The sequence below is a fragment of the Muntiacus reevesi genome, chromosome 8, assembly GCF_963930625.1.
Source record: "Muntiacus reevesi chromosome 8, mMunRee1.1, whole genome shotgun sequence".
Taxonomy (NCBI): domain Eukaryota; kingdom Metazoa; phylum Chordata; class Mammalia; order Artiodactyla; family Cervidae; genus Muntiacus; species Muntiacus reevesi.
This window is the reverse complement of record NC_089256.1, coordinates 10,655,360-10,667,194: the sequence shown is the minus strand read 5'-3', so window position 1 is coordinate 10,667,194 and position 11,835 is coordinate 10,655,360.

Below are 11,835 nucleotides of genomic sequence, written 5' to 3'. Positions count from 1 at the left end.
ACATGGGGATCCTCCATGAGAGGGAGAATATTCCATTTTCTAGACTTTTTCTATCCCATATAGTAGCCATTAGTCAGGTAACTATTCAAGTTAAATTAATTGAGATACAATTGAGTGAAAAACACTCAATTCCTCTATCACACCGACCACATTTCAGGTCCTCAGCAGTCACACAAAGCTAGCAGCTACCACGCTGGACAAACAGAACATTTCCATGATCACACCAAGTTCAACTGAACAGCACTGGCCTAGAGACATTTTCTCAAGTTTAGTGAATTGTTTTGTGCTAGCACAGTCAGGGTTTAAGCCCAGGTTTTTCAAATGCTAAACCCCATTAGCTTTACTACTCTCCCCCTGCCACTCACTCATTTCTAAGAGATGTGTGGCAGAACAGAGGTACAACCATGCTCTAACATAAGACAGAGAAACTGTGAGGAGAACAGTGAGGGAAGGTGGCCTGCCTGGCTTCATGCGTTGCCTACTCTGACATTTGTTTTATTTGAAGCCTTATGACTGGCAGATCAGCACACCAGCTTTACAAAAACCATCCTCTTGCTTTTCCCATGCCATTCCACACTTTCCTTCACTGCCACTGAAAGACCAGGAGATGAACTAAGAGAGACACTTCTGAGGCTTATTAAACTCATTTTGCATTTGCTTTCAAGTATTTGGGTGTGGTGGTTTTCATTTCCCTTGAATAAAGGGCGTCTTTTAATAGCCATATTTTGTCTGGTACAAAAAATATTTTGTGCCATGTCCCAAAGTAAACCAATTATTTTGAGTCACTTTGTTTTGAACTCTAATTCAGTCTTTTGAAGATTAAACCTTGTGAAGGTAGTTTGCCTTTGACTCGGTGAACTCATATTTTTTGGTTGGTTTGGTAAATTTAAAGCAGCATGTTAATGAGGAAGGGGTACAGCCTATGTTTGAACTTCAGCACCAAAGGTTTTCTTTTAATACTGTATTTTATTTACCTAATATACAAAATTTAATTTCAACATGCAATCAGAATACAAATTATTTATAAGGCAGTTTATATCTTCTATTTTTAAGTTCTTGAGCCTCAATTTCTCCATCCTAACAAATAAAGCTATTTGTTTTGTTTAGTTTAATGGGATGGTTTAGATATACAAAAAATAGAAAGTAATATGACAAGCCTTGTATTATTTTGCTGGGTGCATCTATCATCTAGTTTAGTAATTAAAGCATTAAAACACAACTGAAGAGCCACATGCCCTTGCTATACCCATACTTCTCCCTTGCCCAAGTAATCACTATCATGAACTTATTATTCCCATACAAGTCTGTATTCTTTATCTGTATAGGTGTACAGCCCTAAAAATATTACTTAAAATTTTAAATGTTAGATTCTATAGATTCTTCTTGAAACTTGCCTTTTTCCCATTCAGTACTGATTTTAAGACAGATCTGGGGTGTACATGTAACTTCAGTGCCTTCTAACTCTTGCATTCAACCATGTGAATTTGCCATCCACTTGCCTCAGTAGTTTTCAAATGATCACTATAGCATCAGAGCTCTAACAAACATCTTTGTGTCTCTGTGTATGTCCCTTGAGGATATGCCAGAGTTTCTCTTGGGCTTAGCTATTTAAACTGTGTCCCTGGACCAGCAACAATGACGTCACCTAGGAGCTTGTCAGAAATTAAGAATCTCATGAATTGGGAGATTGGGCCTGACATATATACACTACTGTTTATAAAATAGATAAGTAATGAGACTCTACTGCATGGAACTCTACTCGATGCTCTATGGTGACCTAAATGGGAAAGAAATCCAAAAACAGTGGGGATATATGTATGACTGATTCACTTGCCTGGCTGTACAGCAGAAACTGACCCAGCAATGTAAAGCAACTATACTCCAATTTAAAAAGGAAAAGAAGATAAAGAAGAAAAAAAACCAGAATCTCAGAACTTTCCAGCCTAACAACCTAGAAATTGGTTTTAACTAGATCCTGTGGTGATGTGTATGTACATCAAAGATTGAGAAGCACTGCTGTAGGTACATCACAAAGTAGAATTGCTGAATGAAAGATCTTATTGGCGATTTATCAAAATGCTCTTAAAGGTGATTGTGCCACTATAAACTTTGACCAGCAGAATTTTTTACCTCAAATCCTCAAAATTTGATATAATCAGGAGCTCAGAATTATGCCAATCTTTTTAAAAAATGGTATGTCATTTTAATTTTCTCTGATCACTAATTGGGTGTCTTACATGTTTATTGGCCATTCAGGTGTCCTTTCTCAAGAATTACCTTTTTCATTTCTTTTGACTATTTTTCTGTTGATACATAATCCCGTGACTGTAGTCGTTCCATGATAGCAGTACAAAATGTGCAACAGGTCAACAAGTCTCCCAGTCATGCTTCACACACTATTTATATCCTCTAATGAGCTCTGAAGGCAGGGCTCACGTACTGCTGTATGCCCAGGATCTAGCACCCTCACAGATGAAGGGCAGTGGGATTTGTATTACTTTTTTTTTTTTTTAAGAGTACGTGAAGTTGAACGTTTATTGGGAAAGTTGAATTTCTTGTATACTGAAAATATTTTTAAACCATACATATTCATAAGCATAATACAAACACCACCTACAATACAAACACATTTTAATAAGGTTCTACTATGAATATTAATTCTAGCCAGAAGAAAATCAGGTAAACCAGTTCTGCATATCTTTTATCTGCTTTGATGATGTAATCCAACAATTTAAGATATAAACAAAGTAAGCTTTGGCACAACCCTACTTATTTCACTATGGGAACTAGGATACATACTACCACAGATTACAGACCCAATTCATTCATAATCAATTTAAAATTATTACAAGAATCAAACCTTAATGACATGTAAACATTTTTAGGGTTTCAATTGGCAAGTATGTCTTAAATGCTTAGAAAAACACACCACCATTTCTCATTATTGTTCTCTCTTTAGCTCATCTCTTCCATGAATATAAAGTAGGAAAAATATTATTTGAGACTTCCAGCATAATTCCATTGTGCTTTACACTTTTATAAATATGGATACATCTAAAATATCAGATGCCTTTTTACCAACAGAATAAATCCACCAAATTCACATTTTCTTATAAACACATGCAAAATTAGTGAAAAACACTTTTGTATAGCAAAGACCCTGCTTAATTTCCTTCTGATTAATAACTTCGGATGGCATGTGCAAACCATACTGCTCACTGAGCAGATTTATTTCCTGTAGATTTTTCTATAAAAATATATTTATGTGTTCACAGGAAAAAAGTTGGTATGTGTGGAGTGACTTTTTGACGTATCATTAGATTATAGGTTTGTTTATGAAGTTAAAAGGCATCTTAGCTTTTATCATTTTCAAATTTTTCTTCATACAAAAGAACACCCTGTGACAGAGATAAGGTAACTGAGATAATTGTTAGCACTTTAAAGTTGAGACAGTTTGAAGCAAAGGGGTCAAGCAACTTGCCTAAGGTTTACATACAACATCAGTGCTGGTACCAGGAAGAGAACTTGTGTTTTCCTAACCCTTGAACAGCTCCCTAGGAACTGACCCCACCATCAACCCTGGAGATTATATACAATCTATTACATTGAAATAATATTGGCTGTAGGCTAGAGAAAGTTAGTCATACACCTATTCCTTCTGTGCAGATTCCCAGCAGAAACCAAATGCTATTGAAACAGGGTAATGAAGAGTCATAGCTAAAGGCAATCTTAAAGCAATCTCGTTTTTCAAATCCATATGTTTTGGACATTCAGAAAATATGAGCAGGAACATGCTTATTGCTCACAAGTTAAAGAACTCTATGATCCAGGAAAATAAAACATCATTTGTGTAAATTTCTAATTGAAAGGTGATTAAATTTATATTAATCCTAATGCATTTTTGAGACTATGTCCAACCTGCAGAAACATTTTCAGCTGATGACAAAGATGAGGAACCGGGATACTAGAGGAACTAAACTCAGGGAGAAGTCCTAACCTTGGCCTCACTGATAGCTGAGTACCAGAAATTCCCCCCTGGTAAGTCAGAACATGATGACTCTTCCTTGAGAAAAGCTCTGCCTTAAAATTAGATGGGGATCAAGCTCAAGGTGCTGGATAGATATGTGGCTCCTCATACCCAGCTTGAGGACCACAGAGCCTTCCCACTTTGGAAATCCTTACATCAGAAGTGTGGTCAAGTCCTGAGCCCACCAAGTATTGTTGTAAGTAAGACATTCTTTTTTGCTGCCTATCCATTTGGGAGGACACACAAGGTTTAAAATGATAATTAGATATTCAGCGTGGATTACTGCTTGACTATTATACACAATCCCTCATTATGGTCCACAAGAAAGAGAATGGGCTACAGGAATAGAAGTCAAGGCTTGAACAATATATACCAATGGGTAGAGTTCAAAAATGAAAGTAAAACCTATGAGCTGGTTTCACGTAAACATACTTCAGAAATATACTTAAGGATTTAATGGTAAGGTTATGAAATATTTCCATAAAATGGGAAGCTCAGCACTGAATTTTACTGACACACATGCACAGTCCTTCGTAGTATTTCTAAACCGCTCTCATGTACAATTTTAGAAGGACGAGTACCTCACATAGCAGGAAATGAATTCTCTGAATTTGTACTAGCTTTGACAGAAGGAGAACACAGAAAAATATCCCACCCTGAAGATTCTTAAAATGTGATATAGGCAAACGTATGTATAGGAATTTATGCTACAAACGGATTTTCTGTTTGGCAGGCTGGGGTAGGAGTACACTCAACAACAAAAATTTACTTTAAAAATATGAAAACATTGCCCTCAATATTTATATGATATTTTATTTTGAGATTGTTGGAAAAGCATATAAGAACAAAATCCAAATGCTTTGTACAAAGTCTTCAGTTTGGGAATCTCATGTTATTGGTCGTAGCTGTGGACTGATGAAAAATGGTATATTACTATATACTCTAGCTGTACAGACATGCCTGTTAATGTTCTTCTCACTTCAAAATAAAACAATCTCTATTTTAAACTGTGTAAATATTAACATAATATGTACAATGCATTCACGAAATATATGGAACATACCATTTTACAAACATAGAGAAAATGTAAAAGCAGTCAATTTAGGAATGAAGATGTCAAATAGATAGTTATCAGAACCCAGCATCACAGACACCTCTCTTGCCTGTTCTTTCGTAAGATAACCTTCTGACCACTGCTTCTTTTGTAGCTGAATTGAGTCCAAAAAAACCATAAAAAACAAAGATGTTTTTAGGTGTCATAACCGACAGAAACAAAGTTCATGTTGAAACTGAAAGAATTCTGTTTAAGCAAGACCATATCTCTGGGCAAAGAGTTAGGAGCTCAATAAATACTAGCTGATTGTTCACCTAAGACTTCTGCTAGTAACGTTTTAAATAATAAATTTAGATTATATATATTCAGTGAAGTGTTATTTAATAAGACATTCATATTCCTCTTTACAGCTTAAATAACCAGGTGGCTTACCATCTTTTAACCTATCATGAAGTGAAGTCCCGGAGAGTTCTCCGAGACTGAGTACACATGTGCATATGCAGAAAACCCAGAAGGCAGCAACATCTATGCAAACACAGTGAAGAGTGGAACCAGGCAGGTATGCATTTCACCGGATGGAGACTTTGGATTCAGTTGAGGTGAACCTAAATACAGGATTTGTTTTCGTGGTTTGCATTTTGAGCATCTGAAAAAAAAACCCAACAAACTACAGGCCTATAGTGCTAGGTATTTTCACTTTTTCAAGGCAGTGCTCTTTTTCTTAACAGAGTTGTAGGATGTTTGAATTCTGGGTGAAAGCTTCTGCCAGAATGTTTCTATTCTATAAGGAAGTTCTTGTTCCCTTGAACAGTTAACTCTGGAAGGTTGGTGTGAAGCACTGGTTTGTTGCCACGTGCTCTGTTTATGCCCGGAGTGGAAACGTTGCGGGGGAACTTCCATTGCTTTCCACAGATCCTTTCTCCTTAGACCCAGCATAGGCACCAATAAAAGAGCCATCCTCTTTGAAGAGACCGTGGTCGCCTTCTCCGTACTCCACTCAGCTGTCGGCACTCTCTGTGGCCAGCATATCCCTGGTAAGGGACCGATGGCTGCCTTTGAGAGGTTTTTCGTCACTGTCACTGTATTCTCCAAAGCTTTCATCTTTCGCTGACTGAACTTCAGGGTTTGGATGAAGATCCTCCTTTTCTTTCACTGAGTACTTCCCACCTCTGTTCCTCCTCACGAAGCAAACAGTTAGCAATATTAGTGTGAGCAGAGCAACTGCACACATCGGTCCAATAAACCAGCCTTGAGTGGAGATGTCCTCGTACAGACCAGCATATTCTGTCCCTCTTGTCTCAATGACATCTTCAAAAATGCTATTGTTAGCAACCCAACTCTTAGTCAAAAGGCGGACTACATTTTCAGTTCCCGGCTCAAATGCCGGATTTGTATTACTGTAGCCAGCTCAGAGGAGAGATTTGGAATGGAGATATAAAATGAACATCATTAGCATATAGAAGAGATTTAATGCAATGGAAAGGAGTAACATCAACTAGGAAGGTTGTAGAGAAATGAAAAAGGACAATTAAATCCTGAAGGGCTATAGCATTTAGGCAAGGGAAAGCTATCAAGCAAAAGACAAACTTTGATTATCTAGAAATCTAAATGTTCTATAGTAAAGGATACCATAAGCAAAGCCAATATACAAATAATAGACTAGGGGAAGAAACTTGTAATGGAGATGACAAGAGTCAACATATATGTAAAAAGCTCTTAAAAACTGATAAGAAAAGTTGGGCTAATTGTAAAATGGATAAAGAATATTAATAGCCTATTTGCAGAAAAGGAAATTCAAATAGCAAATAAATATATTTTTTAATGCTCAAATTAATTTATGATTAGGAGTATTATTTTAAAGATATTTGAAGGAGCAATGACCAAGATATGGAAGAAAGGGTACCCCCTCTCACACTTTGGTGACAAAATCAATAAAATAAGCCTCAATGAAATGAGGCAGAAGCCATATGAAAATGGGCAAATAATTAGTAGAGGATGGAATAAATGTGGAAGAGGTAATGCTGACAAATCTCTTGCTAACAACTGAAAAACTGGTCAAAATATATGAATGGGCATCAACAGAAATAACCAACAATAGAAAGAGACCTATATGATTTATAGATTAAGAATTCATTAGATATAAAGTTCAAAATGATTATGTTTAAAATGTTCATGGTAATAAAAAGACAACTCCGAAAAATTCAGAGAACAAAAAAACATAAAAAGGCATAGGAAAGTTTGAAAAGAACCATATTAGAAGCTGTAGAACTGAAAAGTTTAATTATGAAATTAATAACACAAAATCAGAAAAATAATTAATTGGGAAATAGGTGAGAAGAAAATATCTAGGAGAAAAATACTAATAATAGTAGGAGAAAAATATCTAGGAGAAAAGAGATTATAGAGAAGAGTAATTAAAATATAGACTATATGTAGTTAAAGGTCAAATATGTGTAAACAGAATTCTAAAAAGACAGAGAATTATGAAAAAGTAGATTTGAAAAGAATTTTCCAAATGAGAAAAGGTAGCAAGCAATAGACGGAGGAAAATCTGCAGACACCAAGTAGAAAGAAAACCAGCCCTCGGTATATCATAGGAAAACTGCTAAAAACTGAAGAAAAACATAAAAATTTGTAAAAGTGTCTAGTGGGAAAAAATGCATATTAAAAATAGTTAATTTCTTAACAGAAATAATAGAAATAAGAGAACATTGGAAAAAATCCTCCAAAGTGCTGAAATAAGTAACTACCAAGCTAAATTTCTGTACCCAGCACAAGTACCATTTAGTAATCAGACAAATAAAAGCTGAGCAAATTAATCAAGTGGAGAACAACTTAGGACTTCCCTGGTAGTGCAGTGATTAAGCATCCTCCTGCCAGTGCAGGGTACACGGGCTTGATCCCTGGTCCAGGAAGATTTCACATGTCACAGAGCAACTAGGCCCATGTGCCGCAACTACTGAGCCCACACCCTAAAGCCTGCTAGTCACAACTACTGAACCCACTTGCTGCAACTACTGAAGCCCAAGCACCTAGAGCCTGTGCTCCTCAAAAGAGAAGCCACCACAATGAGAAGCACTCACACCACAAGGAAGACTAGTGCCTATTCACCACAACTAGAGAAAGCCCATGCAAAGCAATGAAGACCCAGTGCTGCAGAAAATAAACTAAACTAAAAAAAAATAAAAGACTAGAGAACCTTTAGGAATTATGAAAGGGTATTCTTTGGTCTAAGATAAAAACTATCCCAGATGAAAACTTGAAAACGCAGGATAATAAAAGATAAAAAGTAATGATAATAGTAAAAATATACAGTTGACCCTTGAACAAAATGGGTTGGACTTACACAGGTCCACTTACAACAAACTTTCTTTTCCCCAATAAATACATACTAAAGTATACTAATGATCCACAGTTGATGGAATCTGTGGATATAGAACCATATATAGGTAAAGTGAAAGTATTAGTCACTCAATCATGTTCAATTCTTGGTGAGACCATGAACTATAGCCTGCCACGCTCCTCTGTCCATGCAGTTCTCCAGGCAAGAACAGTGGAGTGGGTTGCCATTCTCTTCTCCAGGGGAATCTTCCTGACGCAGGGACTGAATCCAGGTCTCTTGCATTGCAGGCAGATTCTTTACTTTTGAGCCATTCTGCCCTTGGACTGAAGTATACTAAATGATCCACAGTTAACTGAATCTGTGGATATAGAACCACATATAGGGAGCAGGTGACTAAAGTTACATTCAGATTTCTGATTGTGCGGGATATTGGCTCCCACAGCCTCCATGCTGTTCAAGGGTTAATTGTATATTTAATGAACAATGGCTGTATAAAATAATATTTTCTTGTGGGATTTAAGGCTGATATATGATTAAAATCCAATACAACAGCATATAGGTTGATAGAAACTTAAACAGATTTAAAGAGTTCTAGGTTCTTGTGTTGTCTGGAAAAATGATACAAGTACCAGTAAACATTATACCTGGATAAGTCTATATACTTTCTCATATCTATTGAGCTACTCAAGTTATTTTTTTCCCTTTCATCCATTAATGTGATCAACTTCACTGATGTTTCTTTCTAAACCAGAACCATCTCTCTTTCCTGGGATGAACCCTACTTTAAATATTTAGCTAGCCTGATAATCTCACTTAGGTTTTATACACTAATGATTCAAAGTGATACCTACAGCTTATGTCCCCTTGGATTGCAAGGAGATCCAACCAGTCCATCCTAAAGGAAACCAGTCCTAAACATTCATTGGCAGGACTGATGTTGAAGTTGATGCCCCAAACTTTTGGCCATCTGATGTGAAGATTTGACTCACTGGAAAAAACCCTGATGCTTGGAAAGATAGAAGGTAGAAGAAGAATGGGGCAACAGAGGATGAGATGGTTGATGGCATCACTGACTCGATGGACATGAGTTTCAGCAAGTTCCAGAAGATGGTGAAGGACAGGGAAGTCTGGCATACTGCAGTCCACAGGGAAACAAAGAGTCAGACACGACTGAATGACTGAAGAACAAAAATAAATCATCTCTAAATTTGGATTCAATTAATAATATTGTTTCAAACTATAAAATAAAAATGGACATAACCAGTATAGGCAAATTCAAAATTATAGTAGGATATTTTAACTTACCACTTTTATAAATGCTAGGCAAAAATTCAGTAAAAATAAATAAATTTAATAGCAGAATAGTTCTAATGAACATATGTAAAAGAGCTGTTCTGTAACTTAAATAGGGATTTTTTTCATATGCACACTGAACATTTATGAAACTTGAAATGTCATAATGACAATATTTTGTCATAAAAAGTAAGTTCCACAATTTTGAAAGAATTTAAACTCATGTCCTATGAATGCCATCATATCTAAAAAACAGTAACAAAGTGATAATAATAAAATACATGTGTATTTGGAAATAAATATACTTCAAAGTAACCTGCAGGTCACAAAGACACCAAGATGATAATTTTAGAAATATTTTCTACTGAATTGTGATGAAAAGTCTTCATATCAAAATTTATAGGATGCAGATAAAGATTGTTATCATAAAAGCTAAAACTGAGCAGCTAAGCAACCTTCTTATAAAGATGTAAGAGAGGAATAATAGCAAAACAAACCTAAATAAAGTACAAAGAAGGAAATAATAGGGATAAAAGGAGAGTAGAAAACAAATAAACAACAGAGGATCAAAAGCCAAAAACTGATTTTTGTAAGACAATTGAAAAACTTCTAGTGAAAGTAACTGAGAAAACAGAGAAGGCACTAACCAAAACCAAGAATGAAAAGAGGATATCACTATCAATCCTGCAACATAAATAAACTCTTAACATACGGATTATCTTAGAAAAATAAGTTTGAAACGGTAGGTGAAATGGACACATACTAGAAAATCACAACTCTTCGAAACATGTTTTTATAATCTAATTTTCTTCTAGCTATTAAAGAAACTAAATCCATACCTCAAAGAAACATCAGAGATAAGGTCACTACCAAGATTCTATTAAACATTTAAGAAATAATGCAAACCTTACCTGTGTTGTAAGGTCACGGAAAACTTAGTGACAAAAGCTGAAACACACCTTAAAAAAATTTATGCAACCAATCCAACTGATGAAAATAGAGAAATCTCAAATCAATTATTAGCAAATATAATCCAGGAATATATATATTTTTTAAATTATACATCACAATCAATTTGAGCTCATTCCAGAAATGTAATTGTTTGGTTAAATATATGAACATCAATCAATATAACTCAGTGTTTCTCAAGTGGTTCAGTCGTAAAAAGTAGATGTGGGTTTGAACTCTGTTGGGAAGATCCTCTGGAGGAGTAAATGGCAACTCACTCTATTATTCGTGTCTGGGAAATCTCATGGACAGAAGAACCTGGCAGGCTACAGTTCCTGGGGTTTCAAAGAGTAGGACACAACTGAGCAAGTAGCTTGCACACAGTGATATAACTCACCAAATGAGAACAATTATATGATCATTTTTGTAAAATATAGAAAAATAACTTAATAATATTCAGCATTCTTCATGATTTTTGAAACAAGTCCTGTGGGAACTGAAACATGCTTCTTTAACCTGGTAAAAGATCCAGATTCCAAAGTAAACACCGTACCTATTGAAGATTTTCCCTTTGAGATCAGCAAAAGGTTAAATACTGCTTCTATTCATCTTTTGTTGGAATTCCTAACCAGTGCAGAAGGGCAAGAAAAAGAAATAAAATGCTGAAGGGAATGGAAAAGAAGAAATAAAGCTACTAATCATTTTCACATGATATATGCAAAATCAAAAATGATTTCTATAAATGGTTACTTAATAAGAATTCTAATGACTGCTAAATAGAAACATCAGTATCTATTGATAGCCCTGAAACTTTAGTTAAAACTGTTAAAACACAGGTTGCTGGATTCCAACTCTCAAATTTCTGATTTAGTTCTGAGGTGGGGGTCAAGAATTTGCATTCAGCTCAGTTCCAAGGTGATGCTAGTACCTCTAGTCAAATCACTGTGGATAGATATTCTATTGTCATGGATTGTAAGAGTCAACATTCTGAGTATGTCAGATCACCTCAACTCCATTTAAAATTTTCATATTTGGTGCAACTAGGAAGTAGATTCTGAAATGTAGACTGAGGCATCACAGATAACTGTGAGTAAAGGGCATGGACACTTAAGACAGACTCCCTGAATTTGAATACTGCCTCCTACTTAGTGACTGTGCATTATGTCACTT